The sequence below is a fragment of the Bombus affinis genome, chromosome 13 (genome assembly GCF_024516045.1).
Source record: "Bombus affinis isolate iyBomAffi1 chromosome 13, iyBomAffi1.2, whole genome shotgun sequence".
NCBI classification, from domain to species: domain Eukaryota; kingdom Metazoa; phylum Arthropoda; class Insecta; order Hymenoptera; family Apidae; genus Bombus; species Bombus affinis.
In genome coordinates, this window is record NC_066356.1 from 5,388,095 (window position 1) to 5,401,037 (window position 12,943).

Below are 12,943 nucleotides of genomic sequence, written 5' to 3' on the forward strand. Positions count from 1 at the left end.
ACATAGTGAAATAATATGAGGTAATCATAAAGTTTATTATTACATAAATTGCTGAAAATGTTGCCCATTCTGCCGAACACATACTTCTGCTCTTCTAATTAAATTTCTATGAACACTTTCTAACGTATTCGATTGTGATAACGTATTCAATCGTGATAAAGTGCACGCGTACCGAGCGAAAATTCAAAGTCGATTTTCTCGAAAACAAAGCCTCAAACGAAAAATTTTTATTCTATATTTTCGACTTCTTTTTTCGCGTAGAATCGCCCCCTTTCCGCTTGTACCACCAGTTACCAACCACCCTGTATATAAATCAGTCGGAAATAACATGCGATATTCGATTTTATACGATCAATGTAATTTGATCCAAAAATCATAACGCAGTAGGCTGTGATTTTTGTATGTTGTCAATTAATAGGAACTTGTAACAGGTCATATAATCATACGTATAAAATATCATCCAAGCTTTGCAATAGAAGTTATTTCACTCAAAAGTGTCTATATCTTTAAATTATTACCTATATCTTCTCTTGCAAAAGCATCGGGAAGATTATATTATTATCTATGTACATAGTAGTAGTAAGAGTGAAATTTTTATTTCAAGTTTCGCCAAAAAATGAACCCGGCTTTACAAAAATGAAATAAGAATTCTACTGTTACTACTACTGTGTACATAGATAATAATATAATCTTTTTCGTTGTCTTTATAAGGAAAGATATAGATATATTTAAAAATACACAATAACATTCGACAAAACATGAGCTTGGATTTATAAAAATATTGCATATTCTTATAATTTATTCTAAATTTACATAATTATCTATGCACGTAATTTATATAATTTACGTTTATTTCTATTAATCTTCTATTAATTTCTATTATCAACAATTAGGTGAGACACCCAGTATACGATTGGTTACACTGTGAAAAGCTCGATATCAAAAGAAAAGACACGAAAAGTTCAGAGACACCCTATAGAAACCCGAGACTAGCTGTCACCCCAGCTGATTTCCCAAGCTCGTACAATCTAGCGTAATTCAAAAGTGGATGGCGACCCTTCGCCATTCGAGGGTGTACCATTCTCACCCCTGGGGGTGACATTGTTACGCGGACTGGTGCATGCGAGTCTCGAGAATGTAGAATCCATCCTAATATTTCACGCAGTCTGCTGACTGCATCTCCCTTTCTATACAGGGTGTTTCGAAATTTTAGATTTTGAACGATGATTAGTCGACGCATTTGTAATTCTTCGGGCTTCTATTGTATTTTCAATAGTGAAACGTTGCACTAGCTTCCAACGTTTCGCTTCTTCCTCACTTCTTCGAGTTTGCCCTGTCTGTTTGCACGCAAATATGTACAATATCCATAGTGTGTAAAACTCTAATGCTAAATGTGTTGGAAATACTAGTTTGTAGGATTTATACATAGAAGGCAAAGTTAATATTTACTTAAGGTATTAAGGTATTGAATTAAGTAATTAGTAAGATAAGTACAATATTGATGTAAATATGTTGTAAGCAACCCTAGGAAAGACAAGCGTTATAGTAAATAATAAAATAGAAGATAAAAAATACATTTAGAATGTAAAACAAATCTTGGAGATTTGTTTCCTCCCTAAGGGATCTACAAATGAAATCTTCAACATTTGTTTTCCTTTCTAAATATGTTATATGTTCTATAAATATAGAAGGTAAAATAAATCTTGGAGATTTGGTTTCTTCGCAAAGGATCTTCAAATGAAATCTCCAAGACTTGTTTTAGCTTGTATATATATTATATATTTTATAAATATGGGGGATAAAGCAAATGTCGAAGATTTATTTCCTTCATAAAGAATCTTCAAATCAAGTCTTCAAGATTTCTTTCATCTTCTAGATATAAACCCTAAATATTTCGTACACGCAAGAGTTTTATACAAAATGCATGTCCATATTTTTAGTTAATAAGTAATTAATTCATAATGTGAAAATAATGTAGCTTTATCCTATTGAGATATTTTTCAGTAATAATTAAACCCAAAATGAGTTGAAAATATTCCATTACAATATTAAGTATTTATTATATAATACGTTTCTATTATGTATTCTAGTTATGTATATTACTGTATACGTTATATTGCTGATTAGGTATCTTCTATCTCTCAACAGTGTTATTCTATAGAATATCTCAGGTAAAAACCTCGAATCTGGGAAATAATAGCGTGGAAAAGTAGCGATGTTCTTGGAACTTCTAAGTAAGAAGGGAGGGTAAATGTTGATATCCACGTCGACGACACCATGGGAGTGGTGCAGGTGCACATATACTATGTATCTTGCAACAGATTGGATAATGGGCTTCTTAACAACGTAACGGAACGCGGTGTGTGCAGTGTTAACAGAACGACAGTGAAAAAGAGCGAAAGAAAGAGAGAGAGAGGGAGGGAGAGACATGCGAAAGGTTTCACGATGAGAAGAGATAGAATTGTGTTGTATGTGTGTGTATGTTAACGACACACGTTGAACGGATTGAAAGAGCAGACTGGATTTAAGTGTCATTTCCAACGAGCTGATCCTGTTTGGAAGAATCCAAAGACATCGTCGAGACACTCTTTCTTGGTAATAGTGAAATCACTGTTATATGCATGTACCATGTTACGTGTACTATGAAGGCCTGTTATTTAACTCCTCCGCGATGCAAATGAGCGTTTAGATTCTCCAGAGGCTTTCTTAACCCTCTCTTTATTCTTCTCCCTTGGAATAAAAGTATGGTGTTTTAGAAATATTACGAGACATACAGGTATAAAGAGTTTTTGTCAGATAGATCTTTCATTTTATATCACACTAAGATCTACACTGTATCTGCAAGAATTTTATCTAATACACGTTGATTATAGTAATATTGTATTCCTGTATTTATTGCAGTCTGATGGCCTAGAGACTGGACCTAGTTTTACATATATGTTTTGTAGACATAAAACAAAATGTTAAACTACATTTACAGATAGCTACAATAGTACATATTAGTCATATATTGGGCTATAAAAATTATACAGTTTTAATCTTATTCAGATTTTATCTTTCTTTTTTTTAAATAGGAATATTATTGTATTAATTTCATTCTAAAAAACAATACAAATTATACAGTTTAATTCAATACAGGGTGAACAATATATAACTAACTTATTATCATCGTCAGTAGCTTTTAAACAAAATACAAAACAGCAGTCCTTTTAATCTAAATCATATATTAAGATAATAGTGTCCGGATATATATGGCCAGAAATTTATCCTGCTATATGGCCAGAAGTTATCTCTAGCAATTTCTGAAACTGCAGTATCAAGACAGACCTCGGCGTTATCTATGATCCATATCGATGTAATTCAATCTGGTATCGAATGACCAAAGTAAGAAAATATATTTCTCTTATTCTTTATTATATCGTTACGAGATGTAACAAGTTCTAGTCGAATGATCGAGACTCGTACGATCGAAATAATACCAAACACGAGTATAAATTTTCGATCAACAATTTTTAATTAAACTAAAGAAATATGTAATATGTGATTAGAAGTAAGATGTAACCTGACTACTTTTCGCTCTTATCTTTGACGTATCCATGGCAATGTGAACAAGGAGTCGAATAACAATGAATGGATTAACAATTGAAAAGGCTGCTATACATATTAAAGAGACAGTTTCACTTTCCAGTAATTTGAGTAAAACAGTCCAAACGAACTGGAAATCAATTAATATCGAATCACTTATTGAAACTATAAGTTGATGCTATGAATTTAAACTAGAAATTCATAGTCAACTGATGGTAATAAACTTTTGTACTTTTGAGTGTAAATCATATATCTTTCTTTCTCTGTAATGAATGACGAAGGATGGAATATTCGAATTGCGTGAAAGATGGAGAAAGATTGTGGAACAAAATCGCACCTACGTAATTCAATAAATGTAGATCGAATCGAAATGTAAATCAGAACGAACTTTCCGACCGACCTTTCCAATCTTTTCAATCGCTCCAAAAAATACGCGGCAATTCAGGTTGTACGCTTGTCAAATACATACGGTCGTCAAAGTGATACTTCGTATAATTTCGTATTTCACCAACTTCTCTTCTCTTCTCGTTGCAGTATCGCAACGAACAGCGTTGCCGGTGTTCGTAAAATTTTTACTCGTGAAACATATACGAATTTAAATGAACCCGATCCTTCCGCGTTCCGCTAGATCGTTTCGAATTAAGCGAGCGTTTCCGCGGAAACCCGTTATCGTGTTACGGACACGAAAAATCCACTGACCAGGAAATACAAGTCGAGCAACGGTGGTAGAGTCGTGCATCATCGAATTTGAATAAACTCGATCCTTCCGCGTTGCGTTCATGTTGGTCGCAGCGGTCCTCGCAATTTGCATGCGAACGCATCGATTCTGTCCACCTACACGCACGCCATTTCATCCACGCGTGCGCAATGTATACGGTACTATCGCGTCTTTCTTTTTTTTTTTTTTAATCTTATCGTGCCGCGATGAAATCGTGAAATCGGTTAAAAATCGATTTACGATTTTATAGTTTCATATGACTGGTTAAGTGATGTGTAAAAATTAGAAGGTTTTGCTACGGATTATACGAGGCACGCAAACCACAGTGATCGACTCCATACAAATGGAATTATTATCTTTTGAATTGGAATTTTTGTAATATTTTACAGTGGTTTAATATGTTCCAAATTGAAATTTTGGAAATGTTTTAGATCGAACTAACGTCTGTTAGATTTTAATTTTCCAAACATTTCCGATCGCGTTAATATCTTCTAAATGTAAATTTTTACAATCCTTTGGATCGGCTTAGTATTCATAGGATTTAAATTCAAAAGAGTACAATTGATTCGCAGTGCGAGGCAAATAAAAATACATATAACAATTATAAATGGAGTCTCTATTCGTGACCAGGGGGCTGAAAAATGAATTATTATTATTATTATTATCATCTAGATTTAAATTTCTTAAACGATTTAGATCTAGATTAAAATTTTGAATCGAAACGCGATCGTCTCGTAACAACGCGAGAAATTCGCTGGGTGGTTAAAGTCATCGAACTCGGCCGTTTATGAGCGTTTGAAACGACTTGCATTCACGCAAAAGATCAAAATTACTTTCTGAACAACTCGATAAGACGTACGTGTTGTATATTTGTTGAGGTTTGCTCGGATCTGCAGAAGTCGCGTCTAAAATATTGCCTATTTATTCTGGGACACCCTGTATAGTGCAGCTGTGTTTCCATACATCCGTACCTTTGTTTCAGTCTATATTAAAAGATACTGATAAATAGAAATTCCCTCGTTACATTATAAAACATACAGCTTTCTTTTCAAAATCAATGAAGAACCACCAAGGTGTATGAAATAGAAGAAACATCACTTTTTAATAGAAGAAAATATATCGATTTCCTAGAGGAGAATCCCTTTTTGCCTTCGTTGGATACGGCGGCTTGCTTACACCACCCCTGGGGATATGTTCGAGGGTCGATACGACGGAATCGAGTTTAGGCACGCATACTCAAACACGTTCTCCGGTACTTGTTCGAGAAAAAGCGTGTGAACAGGTTTTGCAGGAAGCTTTTCGATAGACTTTGAAACACTTTGCAAGTAAGTCTTTTTTTGGATATTCAGTCGACTGGGACGAAAGTGCTCTTCCTTCGTTTTAATATTGAATTTTTATTCCATTTCTAACACGCTCGCCCAAGCCTATTTAGTCCTAGCGTTATATCTAATTTAAAATACATTTTCTCGTAAAATTAATAACTGTCGATAATTGCGTATCTTTCGTTGGATGTAATTTAAATTTATCACGTGTATAGAAAAATTGATTCAATTATGAGAGGAGAAAAGGATTCTCGTTAGTAATCTTTCCTCGTTTCTTAATCTGAACAAATTTGTTCCTTAATTTATGCCAAATATAATAATCAGACACCATGAAATTTATTTGTGAAATTGCATTTTCTCTTATTAGCAAATTTGTTATCCTCGTGCAACAGCGTTTATCAGTGTCTTGTAAATTACAACTTTTATTTTGTAAAATTCTACTAACGATTTATTAATTGTCAATGACGGAAAGAGGCTCATTGTCGTTAGTTATCCATGTCTATCCTCCGATACGGTAAACCGCAGATAAAAAAGAAAATTGGCTAAAGAATCTGAGTACCGAGGTCGTACATTTTTCTTTCAGTATCCAGATATCTTTCCACGCGTCGGTCTCGTTCTCCTTGGACGTTTGAATTACGTCATCTTTGACACAGGAATGAATTGAACGACTTAAATCTTCTAATAGGACACTATTTATTCCATTAGGAAAAGTATCAGGTCAGAAATTTCGTAATACTTCCGCCTTACGGTTACGATTTCCAATTTTTCATCCTCTTCTCGTGAAGCTTCTCTTCGAAGTTATTTCGATTATTAATGTGTAAAATATGGTTTCGGTTTGGGTCAGGTTTTCGGAGCCTGAACCTTTTCGCAAAATACAACTTTTAGTTCAAGTTACCAACGACTAATATCAAATTCGAACAGGGTTCTCTCTTCGGATCTATTTAATATCTTTAACACTAAAAGTCTTGTCTGTCTTGTTTGTCTTCTACACAAATTTAACCATACTTAAATTTTATCATATCGCTTCATAATTTCTGGCTTTTCCTAAAACGTACATACAATATATTTTTCTGTATTTAATTTTAGTTTGCTCTTTTATTTTCTCAGAGCAATTTATATTCTGCCTTGCCTACCGTGAGCGGTCATTATGACCGCTCGACAAAATATGTTAGTTATTCTTAAAATAAATGCAATTAGTACAAAGAAAAGGCTACCTCAAGGTCAAATGACAAACAAAATTAATATAACAAATAATAACAGCTGTTACACCCGTAATCTTGTCATAAAATAATCCATCCCTCGATCAAGGTAGCCACCAACTGTCAAAACATATCAACTCAGGCTCATTATAATTCTAAGGTCACCTGATTCTAATCCTAATCGCCACAAAATTTAGCAATTTTTACAGTCCATTGTTACAAACATTTTAAAAGTCGAGAAGTTTCTTAGAGTTATTTGTCATTGCTATAAAACACGGGAAAAGCTTTGCCAACTCCACCCTCAAGTAACCGTTGGTGGAGAATGGTCATCTCCAATGGTCAAAGATCATATTTTTACTTGCTATTGTTTTTTCGATTAGAATACATCTCGGTTTGTTAGTCAATTACTCGACATCTAAATTTTTTATTTCTAAAACTCGGACAGAAAGCATCTCAGAGCGTTTTGCATAAAGTTGTTATAAAAGGAAAAGTAAAGCATATCAAATTTGACAATAATTTTGTATTCCGTACGTGGTATTATTTTGTGATAAATATTTACCCTAAAAATATCAAGATTTCTCAACAAAAATTATAAAAAAAAATTACGGACATAGAAGAAGACTGTTCAGAAAACGGCGTAGAAACACATGAAAAGCTATTTACAACCGAATCAGAGTTGAATATTATAAATAAGTCCAGGGCACAAAGGAAAGAAATTATCGTTGACAACAAGGGATGAAACTGATGTAGAGAACCAACGTATCGAAACTGGACCCGATGGGACAGTTTGGAGAGAAATAGATGCAAGTCTCAAACCTGGCAGGACATTAGTTCATAAAATTCTTAGGGATATACTAAACGGCATATTATGAAAGGACAAGTAAAGACGGCATTTTATCTTATCATTGATCACCGTATAAACGATCATATAATAAAATGTACGGAAAAAGAAGAATTTAGAATATTGGGGGCTAAGAGGGAGCTAGATGCAACAAAACTAGATGCATTTATTGCTCTGATATATGCTATATGCTATATAAAAAATTTAGATGTCTCATATTTGTGGAATAAAATTTGGAGACCTGCATTTGTTTCAAAAACAATGAGGAGGAATGACTTTGCTGAAATTATGAGGTTTATACGATGTGATAAGAAGAGCGAAAGAAGCCAACGTTTACGAACCAATAAATTTGCAATGGTATCTATAGTATGGGGCCAATTTACAGAGAATTCATAAAATTCTTATAAACTTGATGGATGCATTACTTTTATATAAAGAATCGCGGGAAAAAGGCCATGCAATAAAACTATCAACAAGTATTACAAAAAATTTGTCAATTAAAAAATTAGTATTCAAATAAAGGTTACAAAATTACGAAAATTTGTTTAAGATGTGGGAAATATTTGAGCGGCAAATGTACATTTGATAATAAGATAATTTGTAAAAATGCAGCAAAGTTGAATAAGATATGTGTCTATATAAATAAAAGTGTAATTCTATTTAAGTCTATATTTGAAATTAAACAAAAGTAAATTTAGACGAAATTTTATGAAAGTTCATCATTTTATATACATTTAGTTATAAATTAACCATTATCTAAGTTAAATCATAAAAACTATTAATTCTTTAATCACCGGTCATTTTGACCGCACACGGTAGGAATAGGTATACACGAAGTGTCGGTAGGTTTAGTGTTAATAGTACGACGAATGTTTAATTCTATTTCTTTTATTATTACATTTCTTCGTCTATATTCTCAGACGTACGTATTATATAAATCCGCAATCTATTTATCATCATTAGCTCTGCGATACAGTGTGCATGAAAATCCACCGTCTATACCTACGATTATTACCCTCGGACAATTATAAGAAAGCTTCCTGGAACCGGAAATATCTGCCTCACAATCGATGTCGACTTCGGTTTCCATTCCAAGCTCATAATGCATCGATAAAGTCGCTCGTTTCTCATGCTTTTTAATAAGTCTGATAACAAGTCCCTTTCGACCGATGCAAATTGAATAGACATTCGCTAAAAACCGATAGATCGATCGAACCGGGTCTACCAATGTACCTGATGCAATGTACCTGAATCGTTGAAACAAAAAGAGAGAGAGAGAAAAAGAAAAAAGAGAGGAGAGAGGAAAAATTACGGTTGCATCAGGTTTGCCCGATACGGGGCATTGTTGCGTGTTTCGCTATTATTAAAAACCCTCCTCGGGGATAACCGAACGTATCCAGGTTGTATAGGCCTTGTTCCTTTGGTAAAGTCGAGTATAATCGGCGTCGATAACGAGCCACCCAGTGCTCCAGATAAAGCCGAATCGTTATTGGAAATATACAGGGCTTTCTTCCATCGTTGCATATCCTCTCGAGTGTGACCCGTATTTCAAGAGGAAGAGGATCTCTCGCATTCCTCTTCCTCTTCCGTTTCTCTTCCGAGTCTTCACCCTTTGCAGGCTCATGTACAGGCTCGAAAATGCTCTTTCCTTTGTTCGATTGAATTTTCTGCTTTGACATGCAAAGGATAAGACAGTTTAGGGAAATTTAACTCTAGAATGACACTGTTGTATGTATTTTCATGCGTATATAACACTGTGGGTAAGTTAAAACAAAGTGTGAATATTTGAAACGTTATTGAATACTTTATAAAGATTCTGTTTCTGTCCTTCTTCTTCTCTGTCAGGTTAGATCGTTCGAAAACTTAACGTTGTTGAGTCTAATAAAATTTCAAATTATAACGTTGTATAATTAGAAAAAGGAAAAGAGGAAATTGATGGTCAAATTGCAATGAAAAGGAAGTTTAGGTATCTTTTGATATTTGGTTGTTTTGGTCAATTCTAAAAAAGAAAGAAAAAAAAAAGAAAAATATGACGAGACAAGAGATGAAAAGAAGAGATTCTGCGACAAACGAACTCGTTCTTCTTTCTCGTAACCGACCTACATTTATGAAACAACCGTCTCCTCTCGGCCCAAATTTCTCGTTGGTCCTTCAGTTTTTCCTTTGATTCCGCTCATAGCAGAAAATATTTTCCTCGGCGTTTTCTGGAAAAATCCCCGTTAGACAATTAGGAATCCAGTATTAGAATTTATGATCAAAAAGAAGAGAAAAATTTTTTGGGAGAAGTTGGAACAGATATGTATAAAAATTTAAGGGATAGTAAAAATGAAATAAAAACATTTAATATTTATTATTCACTAAATTTAAAATATATATTTATTTATTTATATATTCAAATATTCATACATAATTATATATAATACATATATTCAAATATATATATAAAATTGGGAATCTTCAGATTCATCCAGAATTTCAAGTATTTAATATTCATTTACGGATATTTGAAGCTCAAGAAACATTGAATATTTTAGATGTTAATTTAATTGCAAATATTCAATATTTCAGAAATTTGTAATATTTGAAATTCACCAAATTCCAAATACTCTGTATACCTAAAGTCCCAAATATTTAGCCATTTTCGAATGTCCCATATTCGCCAAATTCCAAATACTCGATATCCCCAAAGTGCCAAATATTTTGCATCCATCAAATTCCAAGTACTCGATATTGCCAAAATTTCGATTAATTCACATAACCAAATATTCGAATTCTCATCATTCAATTACTCAGATATAAATGCAAATCTATCATAGTTTCTCAAACAAACGAACGCGCAAGGTATGAATATCGAGATATACACCAATATTTTGACGAACGTTTCGTCAGCTTGTCGGAGATTTATCGTCAATCGAATATTAAATACGTGGAACCGGCTTAAAAGCAATGTACATCGGCTACACGGCTATACACAAGAATAATGAGACGACCGAGGCAGCTCAGAATGGATGTACACAAGATCCGTACACCCCTTTATGTATCGTCCACCAGTACAATGTACACGAGTCGTTGTATATATACTTTCGTATGTTACGCCATGGTTCGTGTAATTTTACACGGCGTAACATTCGTCTCCGATTTAATGGAAAACAAAAGAGCAACATGGATATTTCTGTTTGTCTGGAGAGCAAAAAAGTCATGTTTTAAAGTAAAAAAAGTAAAAAAGGTTATGATGTTCACAAGAAGAGAACAAATAACTAGACTCAAGATACGTCACTGCTTCAACATTAATGCCTTATCAAAAGACTTGGTTATATTAATTAAATGAATTTTACCATATATGAGCTTTTTAGAATAATAATGGATTAATTTTTAATCCATTTATTTACCAATTTAATTTGAAGTATTTTAATTCGTTAATGTTCAAATGATCTTTCCTGTGATAACCTTGTTCTATTACTAATCTAGTAAATTGGGCTTTCTAGTAATAATCTAGTGATAATTTCTTTAAAATTGTTACAGTACATTGGAACATCTCTGTTATAGCGTATAAATCTATTCAGAAATAATATAACAATAACATATAATAAAGAGTGATAAAGTAAATAAGCAATTGATTATAAAATCGCCAAATTTTGTAAGCAGAAATCTTTAATACTATGACAGGGATGGAACATTTTGAACAGAATAAGTGGGGAGGCAGTTTCTCCAAGATGATTGTAACTTTCACGACGAAGATTGCACGCCTCGTTGTCTGTTACGAATCTATGAATGGGCTCCATTCATTCCATTTGCATTTTTACTGGCCGATCGCATGCAGCTTGCTTCTGTTCTCGAATGCAACGCCACAACCTTAATCACGACTGTATCATATCGAATTAAAATAACTGAATTTTTATGTGAACTAATTAGACGATAATTTTTCTTGAAGATTCTGTTTGATGATTCCATTTAAAGATTTTATTTGAAGATATTTCGTAGAAGATTTATTCTCTTTACTCTTTTTATCGATAATTTTTCATCTTTACATGATAATATGCTCCAAACGAATATCTCAATGTTTCTTATGGTGTTTGGGATGATAGAGTTTACCCACATGATAATTTTAGTGATTATTTCTTTAACTCGTAGGACTGGAGATATAGAAGGAAGTATATTTTCTTGAAAATACATAAAGAGGGTACAAAATAAAGAAGTAGAAAAAAGTTTAACTATTGATATAGTAGAATAGGTATGCAATGTTGGACATTATTGAATAAATTTTATTTGTTATTTGGAAATCCAAATGAAAAATAGGAATAAATTATTTGTTATTTGATCAAGCCTATATGCATTATTCAAGATAATGAAATTAACTGTTAGTTACAAGTACGATTGTATTTTTTATTTATTATACATGTTATTCTCTACATGTTACATTCGTATTGCAGGTATATGATGGTTATTATCTGATTGCATAAGCTGCAAATTGGAGATTCTGTCTTTTTCTTTTTAGGAGGTATTCGTGTGCGATTTTCGTCTGTCGGATTTTGAATCTTGTCGTAAACCTATCTCGGGACAGAAGTTGATAGAAGTCTCTTACTAAGTTATAATATGAATTTTCATTAAAGTCCGTAGTCCGATAAAGACAGTCTTCGTTGAAAATTTTGTTAATTGAGAAGTTCACACGTGTGACGTGACTTTTGGTCCACCTTATATAAATTAAAGACCAATAAGAACAATGTTCTATCCTCTCAGGTTTAAGAACAAAACGCTGTTTTCTTAGTTGTAATCGAAAATTATTCGTTTACAACCTTCTAAAAATACCTGCCATGTTTCATTCCCTGCTCCAGTTACCTTGAAGCAAACTTTTCCCTTCAAGTGTCCGTGATATACACGCGAAAACCAAGTGGCCCGGAAATAGTTCTCGCCATAGCACGAGGAGCCAATTACGAACCTGAATGAACACGAAGAACTTCGTTTATTGCACCAGCTCTCTATCGATTTGATTTAGTAATTCTTCTTTAAAGAAAAATTCGCGTTTCGTCTTAGAAAACGAAACTGAAACTCGTGTTCAAATTTGATACTATTTATATTTTGTCCATGATCGGTACGAGCAAATGATTCAATAATTTGAAATTGTATATCATATTATATCGTAATGCATATATTCATCGTATCGAGTATTATGTATTATATATAATTTCTTTGTATATGTGCACGCTTTATGCATTTTGTTTCTATCGTAATTTATTCCTTGAAACTAAATTTTAATTCAACGCCTATCTAAACATATCTA

The 12,943-nt window shown here is 33.1% G+C and overlaps 1 protein-coding gene and 1 long non-coding RNA gene across 3 annotated transcripts in view; one reads left to right on the forward strand and one right to left on the reverse strand.

Annotated features, from left to right (window-relative positions):
* LOC126923487 (uncharacterized) overlaps window positions 1–7,730 on the reverse strand; it is a 64,051-nt gene extending 56,321 nt beyond the window's left edge. Inside the window, exon 1 of the long non-coding RNA XR_007713192.1 lies at window positions 7,594–7,730. This is a non-coding gene — a long non-coding RNA (uncharacterized LOC126923487). The remainder of the gene's footprint in view (window positions 1–7,593) is intronic.
* The window catches only part of LOC126923469 (uncharacterized), a 44,274-nt gene that overhangs the window by 11,090 nt on the left and 20,241 nt on the right, over window positions 1–12,943 (forward strand). The window lies entirely within an intron of this gene.